Source organism: Lissotriton vulgaris, chromosome 3_2, assembly GCF_964263255.1.
Source record: "Lissotriton vulgaris chromosome 3_2, aLisVul1.2, whole genome shotgun sequence".
Taxonomy (NCBI): domain Eukaryota; kingdom Metazoa; phylum Chordata; class Amphibia; order Caudata; family Salamandridae; genus Lissotriton; species Lissotriton vulgaris.
The window spans coordinates 309,033,935-309,048,080 of NC_141690.1; the positions used below are offsets into that span (position 1 = coordinate 309,033,935).

The 14,146-nt window shown below is 48.6% G+C and overlaps 1 protein-coding gene across 1 annotated transcript in view; it reads left to right on the plus strand.

Moving 5' to 3' along the window:
- The first annotated feature begins 2,056 nt into the window (after positions 1 to 2,056).
- The window catches only part of LOC147725764 (catenin alpha-2-like), a 948,019-nt gene continuing 935,929 nt past the window's right edge, over positions 2,057 to 14,146 (plus strand). Inside the window, exon 1 of the mRNA XM_086964589.1 lies at positions 2,057 to 2,233. The gene's annotated coding sequence lies outside the window, so the exon portion shown is untranslated. The remainder of the gene's footprint in view (positions 2,234 to 14,146) is intronic.

Genomic DNA, 14,146 nt, shown 5'->3' on the forward strand with positions numbered 1-14,146 from the left:
ACTGAATACGGCATGTCTCGCAAAGCGAGCAGTGCCTGCCCTGCAACGCTAGGCTCGACCTAAAAAGGGAGAATCTGTGTTTTCTGAACCTGTTGAGATTGGAAAAACTTCTAAAGGAGCAGTTTGGGGCAAGTGAAAGGTTGGTGGAGCAAAAGACTGCTATTAAAATTGATGCCTGAATAAGCAGTTGATATTGATAAACACACTTCAGGAATTTGAAAACTGGTTTAACTTTGAAGACAGTAATTCTTCCGCTAATGCATATCTGCCGGTTTCTGTTCCACAAATGTCATCATCAAACACAAGTGTAAACACCACTGAGGGAGTTTCTGCAAGTGTGACTCCTGAGAATTTTTCTTCAGATATTGCTAAAGAAATTGTTAACTATTCCTCTACTGAGCCTGATGGTAATGCTCGGTACACTCTAGAAGTGCTCCCAATGTTTCCATACCTACTCAGTATAAGGACTTTTCTATGCATTACATGTATTTTGTTGTTCTGTCTATATAGGTGAAGATTATGTAGCGGTATGCATTACCACGATGTCTGTTTACATCAGTATCACAAGTATGATCACGAGCAGCATTGTTTAAATTCATATGTGAGTATGTTTGACCCAAGTTCACGCCCCACAATCCTTTTCCATGGCATCCACAACCCAGCTTTCGGATGCGGTTTGGATTTCCCGGAGATTGGATCTGCAGGAAGTGGTCACCTGCTATTTCCACAATAAACTTCCTTCTTTAAAAATATCTTGCTGGCTCTTAGTGGTACTTACCTACTCAACACCCTGCCTGCAGTGCTTTATTTGTACAATAATAGGTGCTGGTACTCGAAGCACAGGTAAGACACTCGCAGCTGGCACTATAAAATGTCAAGAGTTCAAATGGCAAGGGTACACAGTCCCGAATCCAACTCGGGTCTCTTTAATTCACTGCCAGGCACACCCTGACAAGTTATCTCACTCTTAAAGGTGTCTGCTTTCTCCCTTTGCGGCTGTTTTTCTGTTCCTCCATCTTTTTGTTTTGTTTGTTTTTCCCTCTGTTGGCCTCGGGAAATGTGTGATGTGGGGCGAAATAAGTGCGGGGCCCCCAAAATAAGTACGGGTGTCCCCCACCGGCTCAAATTAAGCACTGCCTGCCTGTCTCTTTTCTTACTCTAGCACTGCCAGGGAGAGGGAGTAAGACATTTGAGGCTGCAGTTTCTCACGTGCACCCTTCCTCCCTGTGTGCATTCTCTGCGCGGGCTCCATTGTGCCAGATTCCACCTCGACCCTGACTCCCAATCATGTTCGTGTTTCCTTTCGCGTTTCTTTGTTATTCATCTGTAACCTCTCTCCACTCCGGGCTGGTACTTGACTGAAGTTTCTTTCTCTCTGCGTCTGTCTAGCCTTCACACTCTACCTGCTGGTCGCACTCCACCTGCCTTCTCTCTTTCGTGCCGCTCTTCCCCATCTCACCTCTCCATTGTAGTGTTACTCTGTCTCTAGACTCTGCTCGGCCCCTCTGTTGCTCTTTGCGCTCTCTCCTCTGACTGCTCACCCTGGCTGTCACCTCCTCTCCCCTGCCTCTCCAGCTTTGTAAAGCCGTTTCCATGCCCACCGGCCTGCGCATGCTCAGTACTCCACTCAATATTTGCAAGCAGTAGCATTTACACAGAGCACCTGACCTTCGATTACCAGCCTCGTCCTGCACAGAACGACAGTTAAAAAAGCAGGCAGTGCTGTGCCCCTGACCCCGACCCTGTCCTACTGCACCCACCCACTGTCGGGGGGAGCACCTCACTCTGTGCCATCCATCCCAGGGCACAGCCTCGCGCATCGTCCCTGCGCCGCGTGCGCACGCGCGTCTCGGCCTCGCCCCCCTGTCACTCCATTGTATCACTGGTCCTCGCTCACTATCTGCCAGAGGAGCTGGGTCAGCTCCTGTATCCGAGAGGAGAGGACGGTGGCAGCCGAGAGAACCGGGGCGCGCAGGAGGAGCACAGGGGCGCACGAGGGCACGCCAGAATACCCAGCGGTGCACGGGCACGGGACCAGGCTGAAGGGTGGCACGGAGGGACCAGGGCGCACAGGGACGCCGCTGAGCTTTGGACATCAGTCGAGCACCTTCCTGGGGAGTCTGCGGAGGACATACCTTGTGCAGGAGCACGCAGGGGGATAACACGCCTATATTTGGGAGAAGTGTTGCTGCTGGGACCCGTTTCACTGGGAGGAGAGTACCACCAGCGAGAGGTGAGTGCATCCACTGCATCCCCCTTCCTCCCGGCATCCGCCACCCGTCCATTGATGCTACATGGGATAAGCTTATTGCTGTGCGCCTGCCTTCCTGCCCAGTCCCTGGGTCCACACTGCCTCCCAGTCCTCTCCATCCCTCGGCGGGGGCGGCATGGCTCACGTGCCTCCCGCCGGTAATGGCCCATTGACAGTAGCGGGTGCAGGTGGACCGGGGTGCCCTCGCAGCGAGGGCAGCGTGTGTCCGTGCACCTGCCGCGGGCTCTGTGGGTCGGCTGTGCCCCTCTGCCCAGTCTCTGGATGGGCACTGCCCTGGAGCAAGCACTGGGGAGAGCAGCGGTGCCCGGGAGGAAGGCTTTCCTCGCATCCTAGGCCTCGCCGGCAGCGGGAGAGGGGTTCAAGCTGATGGTGCCGGCGGAGGAGCCGGCTGCGCTCCCCCGCTGCCGGAGCCTCGTCAGCGGGCTGGGATGAGACAAAGAGCAGTGGAGCGACGCCTGCGCCGGGCTGCCTGCTCTATTAGTGCCTGCTCTGTGCAAAATTAAACGGTGCGGAGTATTCCCTTGATTCACGTGGCACGCTCTTTATCCACCTGCTCTTTAGTGCCTGCTATGCCGCCGCCTGCTTCCCTCGCCAACTACATTCTCTCACTTAGTGCCCGCTCCCCAATGCCTGCTCTTCTGTCATCCGTTCTCCTACTACCCGGTACTCTCTCTCCTATTGCGAGCCTGTCTCCTGCTGCCTGCATCTCTGCCCACCTCCTGCCTTCACCCCTGCCCAGTTCCTGCCCTCGTCTCCCCCAGTCTTCCCTCTAGGTATCTGTTCTCCCGCTGTCATCCTCTGACCTTTTGCTGCCATCTACCTGGCGCCTCCCCTATCTTCAGTTCTTCCTTGGCACCTGCCCCCTATCTTCAGTTCTTCCTTGGCACCTGCCCCCTATCTTCAGTTCTTCCTTGGCACCTGCATCTTCAGTTCTTCCTTGGCACCTGCCCCCTATCTTCAGTTCTTCCTTGGCACCTGCATCTTCAGTTCTTCCTTGGCACCTGCCCCTCGTCTTCAGTTCAACCCTCGTACCTGCCCCGTGTCTTCAGTTCAACCCTCGTACCTGCCCCGTGTCTTCAGTTCAACCCTCGTACCTGCCCCGTGTCTTCAGTTCAACCCTCGTACCTGCCCCGTGTCTTCAGTTCAACCCTCGTACCTGCCCCTCGTCTTCAGTTCAACCCTCGTACCTGCCCCGTGTCTTCAGTTCAACCCTCGTACCTGCCCCTCGTCTTCAGTTCAACCCTCGTACCTGCCCCTCGTCTTCAGTTCAACCCTCGTACCTGCCCCGTGTCTTCAGTTCAACCCTCGTACCTGCCCCTCGTCTTCAGTTCAACCCTCGTACCTGCCCCTCGTCTTCAGTTCAACCCTCGTACCTGCCCCGTGTCTTCTGTTCATCCTGTCAACTACTCCTCCTTCGGATTCATCCCGGGCACTTTCACCTGTTTCCAACTATTCCCTGGCACCTGGCCCTCGTCTTCGGCTGTGCCTGGCACCTACTCCATCTTCGGTTATTCCCTGGTACTTGCCCCTTTTTTTCAGCTGTGCCCTAGCATCTGCCCCTCGTCTTTAGCTCTTCCTTGGCATCTGCCCTCTATATTCGGTTCTTTTCAGGTATTTGCCCATGTTTTCACCCGTACCCCTGGCACCTGCCCCTCGTCTTCAGCTCTTACCTGGCACCTGCCCCTCGTCTTCGGTTCTTCCTTGGCACCTGCCCCTCGTCTTCAGCTCTTACCTGGCACCTGCCCCTCGTCTTCGGTTCCTCCCTGGCACCTGCCCCTTGTCTTCCTTCTTCCCTGGCATCTGCCCTCCATCTTCGGTTCTTCCCTGGTTCTTGGCCCCGCCATTGGTTATTCCGATGCCAGTCCCAGACTCTCCTCTTGCAGTCTGTTGCCCGCTGCCACGTGTTCTCCTGCTGCTTGTTCTTGCTGCCTGCTCTTGACACCTGTTCTCCGGTAGTTTGGTCTCTGCTTGCTCCTCCCGTGACCCTTGGCATCCCTCTTACCCATGGCTGCTCGTTCTCTGTCCTCATTCCATCTTTTATCAGGCTGTTGCCCCCGCGCGACCCGTGTGCGCACCCGCTTCCCCCCTGCTGCTCATCCCCTGCGGGCCTGCCCTCAACCCTCTGTCCTATTGCCCTCTCTTTCTCTTGCTTGGGGTTTCCTATTAACCTGCTCCCTGTGACTCTTCCTGTAAGCCTGCTCGTTCGCAGCATGTTTTCCTGTTGCCTGCTCACGTTCCCTACTCTCCCGCTGCGTTACCCTACTGCCTGCACTTCTGCTACCTTATCTAACTGCCCGTGCTCCCTGGCACCGGCTCGTTTATGCCAGGCTCTCATTCTACCAGCTGCCATTGTGCCTGCTGTCACTGCCTCCATACAACCAACGATCTGCCTTCTCATGCCTCCTGCTCTGATATCCTGATGCCTGCTCTGCCTGCTTTCTCCCCTGCTACCCTCATCTCCTACTCTTCCTTTGTCTTCAATTACTGCCAACTGCCTTCTGTCACTGCCCCCTCTTCCATTGCCTTCGCCCATGCCCACGATGCTGCTCGCTGGCACATGTAGTCCTGTCGCATGTTCGAATTCTACCTGTTCTGCTACTGCCTGCCTCTTTTCCTACTTTCTTCTCCTACTGCCTGCCTCCTTTCCTACTTTCTTCTCCTACTGCCTGCCTCATTTCCTACTTTCTTCTACTGCCTGCCTCCTTTCCTACTTTCTTCTCCAACTGCCTGCCTCCTTTTCTACATTCTTCTCCTACTGCCTGCCTCCTTTCCTACTTTCTTCTACTGCCTGCCTCATTTCCTACTTTCTTCTCCAACTGCCTGCCTCCTTTTCTACATTCTTCTCCTACTGCCTGCCTCCTTTCCTACTTTCTTCTACTGCCTGCCTCCTTTCCTACTTTCTTCTCCAACTGCCTGCCTCCTTTTCTACATTCTTCTCCTACTGCCTGCCTCCTTTCCTACTTTCTTCTCCAACTGCCTGCCTCCTTTCCTACTTTCTTCTACTGCCTGCCTCCTTTCCTACTTTCTTATCCAACTGCCTGCCTCCTTTTCAACTTTCTTCTCCTACTGCCTGCCTCCTTTCCTACTGCCTGCCTCCTTTCCTACTTTCTTCTACTGCCTGCCTCCTTTCCTACTTTCTTCTCCAACTGCCTGCCTCCTTTCCTACTTTCTTCTACTGCCTGCCTCCTTTCCTACTTTCTTCTCCAACTGCCTGCCTCCTTTCCTACTTTCTTCTCCAACTGCCTGCCTCCTTTCCTACTTTCTTTTACTGCCTGCCTCCTTTCCTACTTTCTTATCCAACTGCCTGCCTCCTTTTCAACTTTCTTCTCCTACTGCCTGCCTCCTTTCTTACTGCCTGCCTCCTTTCCTACTTTCTTCTACTGCCTGCCTCCTTTCCTACTTTCTTCTCCAACTGCCTGCCTCCTTTCCTACTTTCTTCTACTGCCTGCCTCCTTTCCTACTTTCTTATCCAACTGCCTGCCTCCTTTTCAACTTTCTTCTCCTACTGCCTGCCTCCTTTTCTACTGCCTGCCCCCTTTCCTTCTTTCTTCTACTGCCTGCCTCTTTTCCTACTTTCTTCTCCTACTGCCTGCCTCATTTCCTACTTTCTTCTACTGCCTGCCTCCTTTCCTACTTTCTTCTCCAACTGCCTGCCTCCTTTTCTACATTCTTCTTCTACTGCCTGCCTCCTTTCCTACTTTCTTCTAATGCCTGCCTCCTTTCCTACTTTCTTCTACTGCCTGCCTCCTTTCCTACTTTCTTATCCAACTGCCTGCCTCCTTTTCAACTTTCTTCTCCTACTGCCTGCCTCCTTTCCTACTGCCTGCCTCCTTTCCTACTTTCTTCTCCTACTGCCTGCCTCATTTCCTACTTTCTTCTACTGCCTGCCTCCTTTCCTACTTTCTTCTCCAACTGCCTGCCTCCTTTTCTACATTCTTCTCCTACTGCCTACCTCCTTTCCTACTTTCTTCTACTGCCTGCCTCCTTTCCTACTTTCTTCTCCAACTGCCTGCCTCCTTTCCTACTGCCTGCCTCCTTTCCTACTTTCTTCTCCTACTGCCTGCCTCATTTCCTACTTTCTTCTACTGCCTGCCTCCTTTCCTACTTTCTTCTCCAACTGCCTGCCTCCTTTTCTACATTCTTCTCCTACTGCCTGCCTCCTTTCCTACTTTCTTCTACTGCCTGCCTCCTTTCCTACTTTCTTCTCCAACTGCCTGCCTCCTTTTCAACTTTCTTCTCCTACTGCCTGCCTCCTTTCCTACTTTCTTCTCCTACTTCATGCTTCCTTATTGCCTTCTCCTGTCAGCTGCTCTTTGCCGCCTCTTCCCGTGGCTCATTGCATGCCCCTTCTCGATCAGGGGCGTAGCTTCCGTTGGTGCAGCCGGTGCAGTGGCACCGGGGCCCAGAGCCCTGAGGAGCACACTAAACCCTGATCACCTACTGTTGCTCTGCCCTCGATCACTGGCCCTGTGACCCCCACCCCCTGTTGCCCTCTCTGCCTCGTTTTGCGCCCTCCTTTCAGCCCCTGCGCGTGCATTGACAGCACGTGCATAGACAGCGCGTGCTGTGGCGCACACAGAAGAGGCAGAGACCCGCCCCTGCTGGGGACTGGATGACTCGGGGAGGGCCGGGTCCCCCATTGACCCCGCGAGAGGGACATATTGGGCACACTCTTTGGTATGGCACTGCGAGTGACAGAGCTGGCGCGTGACGTTGCTCGAACTCCCCAACACGTGCGCATGAGCGCGGGTTATTTAACTGAATATCAACTTAATTACTGCAGGCGGCTGTCACCCCCGTGAAGTGCACCCAGCAGCATACACGCCCCTTCAAAGTATTAATCTTGACTTTTTGATGTCTGATTCTCTGCGGTGCCATGTGAAGGACTTGTGGGCGCGAGCAAGACATGTTTTGGAGGCCCCAGTACAGACCACATTGTGATTATATTGCCCGTTCCCTGCTAACTCGTGGCGTGATGGCAAAGAATACTAAACCATATGTTCATCTTTAGTAGGATCAGCTAAAAACAGTTGAAATATGGCTTACCCAGACTCCTATGATGACAGAGACAGAGTCGGTAACAGAGCGAGGGAGAGATGTTTAGACAGGGGCAATGAGACAGGGTCAGTGATAGAGAGAGGAGGAGATGTTTAGACGGTGCAACAGAATAGACAAGCTTTTAGGTGGGTCTTGTAAGTGCAATCAATAAATAAAGATGTCTTTACATTATTTTGTCACATTTCATGGCTTCACAGACAGAGGTCAAACGTCAGGGTATGTCTTCTGACAAATTGCTACTTATTTTTGAACTTGGGGATTGGTGTTTACACATTTCTCTCACTTTGCCATCTGGGAAAGAAAAGTAAAGTGAATTATGTGACAACTCGTTGGGGTACAATGAGTGAAAGGCTGTTGGATTTTATTTATTTTCTTGAAACATAACAAAAAATGTAATTTTGTGTAAAAGAACTGTTTACATTCAATAGTTTGAAAAGCACAAATGAAGCACATTTCTTTTGCAATTCTGAAGTGTGATGGAAACAAAGATTTTAATAGGGTCAAAAGAAATCAAGGAACATTAATTGGTGATGCACGCATGATAAATATTCACTGAACCCTGATTTCCACACATGATCATGTGTGTGTGTAATATAGTTTCATCAGTAAAACTGTCGGTGCAAATGTAGTGCTTGTTTGAGCAAGGTGGGTCGTAAAAGTTTGTTGTTCTAAAAACTGTTTGAGAAGCCCTGGAATAGAGAGAGGTGAAAGAAAGATCACTTTCTTCCCAGGAGGGAAGAAAGGGACCCAGGGCAATGGCCAACTGTGCCTTCTCCCCCTTCCATGCTGATGACAGCTGGGAGCCGTCATGGCACACAGTGCTCGTGTGCTGATGACCGCTCCCGGCCGTCATGACCGCACCCGCGATCGGAATGTGCCGCACAGGAGCAGAATCGCGTCCGCGCCCAAGGGGTTAAAAAGTCTCTGCTTTTGTGAGCCTATCTCTCACCACCGCAGCATGGCACATTGCATGGCACATTGCAAGCCTGTGCACCCCTGTAAAGAGCCTCTTTGCACGTGTAGTTTAATGCATAGAGAGAGGCTGGGGGGCCTTGTCCTGCTCTGTGATGTGCCCCCTCAGCCAGGGAACCCTTGTCCCATCCCACAGTATCCATGTCGAGGCTGCTGTTGGGATTACACTGTCTTTGTTTTGTTCATCCTCTTGATAACCATGCATGCACACAGCCACCAAAGCTCGTAGACAAACACACACAAGCACATCCAGGGAACATAATTAGCTGGTTTTAACGAGCTACACGGTGCTCTTTGTGGTCTGTTGACAGAAGCAAACCACAGAGCGCGCGGCGGCCAACGGGATGTGTTAAGTGAGAACACGCAGTTGCTCGGCATTGGCAAACAATATTGCCTCATTTTCGAACTAATTTAAGCCTTTCACCTCCTTCTCACAAAGTCGACCACTCCGGCCCTGTCTCTCCCTCTCTCTTTAACTGTCTCCTCTCTGCTTGTCTCAGCATATCATTTCCATTTGTCTCTTTATCTCCTTTTTCCTTTATTCCCCCCTCCATGCTCTTCCCCTGCTCCTTCCTCTCTTTCTTTCTTCCTTTCTTTCTTTCTTTCTTTCTTTCTTTCTTTCTTTCTTTCTTTCTTTCTTTCTTTCTTTCTTTCTTTCTTTCTTTCTTTCTTTCCTTCTTTCTTTCTTTCTTTCTTTCTTTCTTACTTTCTTTCCTTCTTTCTTTCTTTCTTTCTTTCTTTCTTTCTCTTTCTTTCTTTCTTTCTTTCATTCTTTCTTTCTTTCTTTCTTTCTTTCTTTCTTTCTTTCTTTCTTTCTTTCTTTCTTTCCTTCTTTCTCTTTCTTTCTTTCTTTCTTTCATTCTTTCTTTCTTTCTTTCTTTCTTTCTTTCTTTCTTTCTTTCTTTCTTCCTTTCTTTCTTTCTTTCTTTCTTTCTTTCTTTCTTTCCTTCTTTCTTTCTTTCTTTCTTTCTTTCTTTCTTTCCTTCTTTCTCTTTCTTTCTTTCTTTCTTTCTTTCTTTCTTTCTTTCTTTCTTTCTTTCTTTCCTTCTTTCTTCCTTTCTTTCTTTCTTTCTTTCTTTCCTTCTTTCTCTTTCTTTCTTTCTTTCTTTCTCTCTTTCTTTCTTTCTTTCTTTCCTTTCTTTCTTTCTTTCTTTCTTTCCTTTCTTTCTTTCTTTCTTTCTTTCTTTCTTTTCTTTCTTTCTTTCTTTCTTTCTTTCTTTCTTCCTTTCTTTCTTTCTTTCTTTCTTTCCTTCTTTCTCTTTCTTTCTTTCTTTCTTTCCTTTCTTTCTTTCTTTCTTTCTTTTCTTTCTTTCTTTCTTTCTTTCTTTCTTTCTTTCTTTCTTTCTTTCTTTCTTTCTTTCCTTCTTTCTCTTTCTTTCTTTCTTTCTTTCTTTCTCTCTTTCTTTCTTTCTTTCTTTCTTTCTTTCCTTTCTTTCTTTCTTTCTTTCTTTCTTTCTTTCTTTCTTTCTTTCTTTCTTTCTTTCTTTCTTTCTTTCTTTCCTTTTTCTTTCTTTCTTTCTTTCTTTCTTTCTTTCTTTCTTTCTTTCTTTCTTTCTTTCTTTCTTTCTTTCTTTCTTTCTTTCTTTCTTTCTTTCTTTCTTTCCCTTCTGCCTTATTTATTTCCACGTTATAGATAATCTGCCAATCCTTTCTGCTGTAATCAGATCTGATATATTTAAGTACATTACATTATTTAAGTGCATTACATCCTTCACTAACTTCAAGGAGCAATCAGTGAATGGGACCCGGGGTGTCATTTTGTGGATATGGAATGGGGAGGCGTGGGGTATCAGGGAACATATGTTGTGTGATCGGTTTGTTGTTTGAGTGCCTACAGCAGTCATGTGCTGGCACCAGGTGGTGTGTGGTAGTGTGCCGTGTAGTGCGTGAGGAATGCTAGCTTTGGGTCAGTATAGGTGTACGTGAGGTGAGAGAGGTCTCTGCGCATGCATTGCGAGAATGTTGAAGTCGAGTTGATGAGACTAGGCATCCTTCTAGCTCTGGAGGAGCTCGAGAACACCCCGGCTAAATAGAGCATGTACAACAATATGTAACTTAGAAAACATTCGTAGGCTGCAGGATCGTCCTCAGGAGAGATGTCTGTCATCTGGGTGTCCAGAGATGCCTCGCCTTGATGCAGTACAAAAAATGACACTGCAAAAATGGTATGCCTAATAAAGTCTTTTTGAACTTAAAAAATGGTATTAAAGTCAATTGATAGTCTTTGGTACTTGAGCGGTTGGTCTCGTGAAAGTCCTTTTGAAAGCTGTGATCGGAGGGGTGGCGGACGCGGCAATGATGGTCCACGTGCAGCTCGATCGCAGACCTGCAGGATAAGAGCTGTGCTTTGTTGATTAGCTTGGAAATAGCAGTTGTTTGGGAAATTCCTGCGTTTATATTTTTCCGATACACTTGATGGTTTTACTGTGAGCGAATTTCCCTAATGGGATATTGGAAGGAGGTGCTAGGATTTTCAGGGAATGGTTAGTGTAGGCTGATTTTAGTGCTGTGTGTATTTTGGTTACCCCCCTCTCCTTGCTACAGTGGGGACAGTACTCTTCCTTGGTGGGCTGCTCTGTTTAAAGGTGTGATGTTTTAATCAGTGCAGAGGTGTCTTTTCGACCTCCACGTGCTGCTTGTAGTTGTGCAGCGGAAGGGCATGCTTGATGTTTAGGCCAATATTTCTGTTGACCCGTGCATGTCCCTTGGGTCTCTGCACGTGGTTTGGAATGAGGTTTTCTCTAATTGGGTTGAGCTGCTGCTTGCTCTTCTGGTAGGGTTGATAATTTTGGGCTGTTTTTAGGCTACCCTGTTCGGGTTCCAGTGGGTGTTTACCTATGATCTGATCGTTGCTAATTTAACAAGAGATGCCAGAGGTGGTTGGAGGGTTGTTCTTGGAACCCTGTAAGGCCCTGCAGGGATATGGCTGGAATTGTGTTTGTCTGCTGCGCTTTTCGATGAGAGTGGGGGTTTCGTTGAGGACTCTGTGTTACCGAGCCTTATGTGGGTAATGCTCCTTCTGCGTCTCAATTGTGTTTCCAGTCAGTACTTTTTTCCTGGTCAGATCCTTTCCTACGGCACCGCCAGGTGATGTGTGTGTTTTTGTTAGGGTTCCTTCCTTCTGATTCTTCCCTGAGCTCATCTCTATGTGGGGCCCGAGCTTTAGCCCTGGTTCCCTGCAGGGAAGGGGTAGTGGCTCCCTCTCCTTGCTGGGTTTCCCAGGGTGGAGCTCCCTATCTTCTATCCTTACCTGACACCTTTCCTCTAACTCCCCCCTGGGTTGCCTTTTTCACCCAGTGCTGCTTGTTGTTCTTCTAGGCAATTGTTTGGCCTTAAATCCACTCCCTGATGCTTCCTCTGCACCATTGGCATGCCTTGGAGGAGTATAGCTCTCAGCTTCCCCTTGGAGTCAGATTATGAAGGACTGGGCTCTCTGTCCTCCCCTTCACTGGTGGAGTCCCCTACCAGGAGGTCCACAATCTTCCCTCTGATCTTAGGGAACCCTGTGGGGCAATCAGGAGGACCTGATGAGATGCAACTGATGGGTGGAGAGGTCAAATGGAGATGGAGCCTGGCATTGAACTGAGCTGGAGCTGACTGTGTCTGGGTTGGTTGGTCCCTCCCCCCAGGTCTGGTGGCTTTCTGCCACAGGGGAGGTCCACCAACCCCCTTGTCCAATGGACTGGTGTAACCCAGCACAGGGGCGGCTGTGATGGCTGGCATCTGTGAGAGCACATCCCTGCCGGTGTATGGTGGGGGAGGTGCAGATGCCTTGCTTACAGACTTGGGATAGTCTTGTAGGATGGGGCCACCTTAAAGACGGCCCATAGTTCTAGTAGGGCCTCTCGATCAGCCTTTTTCCATCCTGCATACCTGGTCTGTATGTGCGTCTTGGTGTGTTCTGTGGTGTATGTATCAAATGTTCCCCCTTCAGACCACGGAAAGGCTTATGCTTTGGTATGGACATGCCACTCGTGGCAATGTTTTCTTAATTTCCGGGCCTGTCTGGGGAACCTAGCTTGCATAAGGTTGAGTTGGGTCCCCATGATGGATTTAGAGAACTCGTTTTAAGGAATTTTCTAAATTTTTGATCATCTCAAGAGTTTTTTAAATGATTATGGATTCCACTCTAATTGTGGGTAAAACTGTGTACACGGGTTGGCACCGAAAACATCTACTGGTTACAAGCTCTATAAATGTGCTGCATTGAGTAAACAAACACTTAACAATAAACAAAGACACATGCAATGAAACAGTAACAACCTGTAACAATGGGCATTTGTTAAGTCAGAACAGTACGAGTTGATTTGTAGCAGTCAACTAGCAAATGTGAAATTTTGATTTGGGAAGAAATGGTTATTATTTCATAAAACATGAAATAACATTTAAACATGAAGCAAATTGCACCAAAATATCAATACACGCATAAATGGAAAAATCTAAAAGAGACTAAAAGAGAAAATATAATTATTCTGTCCCAAAAACCTTAGCCCTTCCTAGCGCCTACAGCCCAAGGAGAGGGAATGCTCCATCTAATATACAGAGTAAAGTGAACCTGATAGTCTGTCACCAGCTGCTCAGCTGACAAAAACAATACTGGTTTGTGTGGAGAAAAAGTGATAACCTGATAATTATCGACTCTGTTTTTGGCTAGACACAAGCTACACATTATTCACCAAGGTCTGAATTTTTCCCTAATGACCACATTTTCACCCCATATCACAACCAGGGGTAATGCCTACCAACTGCCTAACACCCAGCGCTCCAAGTAAATAACACCTCTCACTTCTTTTAGATACAACCAGTAAAAAAGAAAGCAAAAAAAACTTTTTGAGACTAAAAAAGAAGATTGAGACACTGGCTCTAGATTACACCCAGAGCCTATGCGCACCTCTGTACCATGCCCAAGGGTCCAAGTGGTCCCATCTGACACCCAGAGACAAGCAAACCTGTGTCAGGCCCAATGTTCCAAGCTGACCCTATCTTACTCCCATAGACAAGCGAACCTCTGTATCATGCCAAGTGGCCCAGGCGATCCATATCTGACACCCAGAGGCAAGCGTACCCTGTGTTCTTCACAGTGGTCCCAATTCTGGAGGTAACTTCACCCTATCTAGCTTGCTGCCTAGGGGAAATGCAAAGGTGATCTACTCGCTTGTCCTAGTTTGCCACAAACCACATTCTGGGCCTAAGGATCAGATGAAGTCTGCTCCCCTGTGATGGCTGTCTCCAGACAAACCTCTGCCATACAGATTCAGCAGAACTTCTTATCAAATAGGGCATCTTCTAACCCATCTTGTTTGCGCAGGGGTACTTGTCCTTCAGCAGCAGTCGGGCTTGATAAACCAATCTCTCTTGGCTGGTTCGCCAAAATGTTGTTTGAATATGATTTTACAGTAAATAAGTGAAAAGACAAGAGGCATTTGTCAAAACAGGAAAAAGTTACATTAAAAACATCAGCCGGGAGAGTATTGACAGAGGTGCATCTGAATACAGTCTCAAAGTACAGAAGTTTGGGCCACACATATATACAGTTTGTGGGTAGAATGAAACACGTCGGCATTCCTTGATATTCGAGGTCCAGTTGAGGGTAGATGCAGGTACACAGCGGGTGCCGAGCGTTGAGGGCGGTGTGCCAATTACGTTCCCACCCCCCTCCTGTGACCCATGGTGTGAATCTTTAACACCAAAAAAGTGCAGAAACCGTAAGTCTGGAATCCTCCTAAACCAGGAGTAATTAGGAAGACATTATTTCCTCCTAATTTTTTTGCACTTTACACCTTTTGGTTAATTTTCACTTTCACTTCCCTAGGTAAGGGTGGGCCTTAGAGATTCCAAACCACC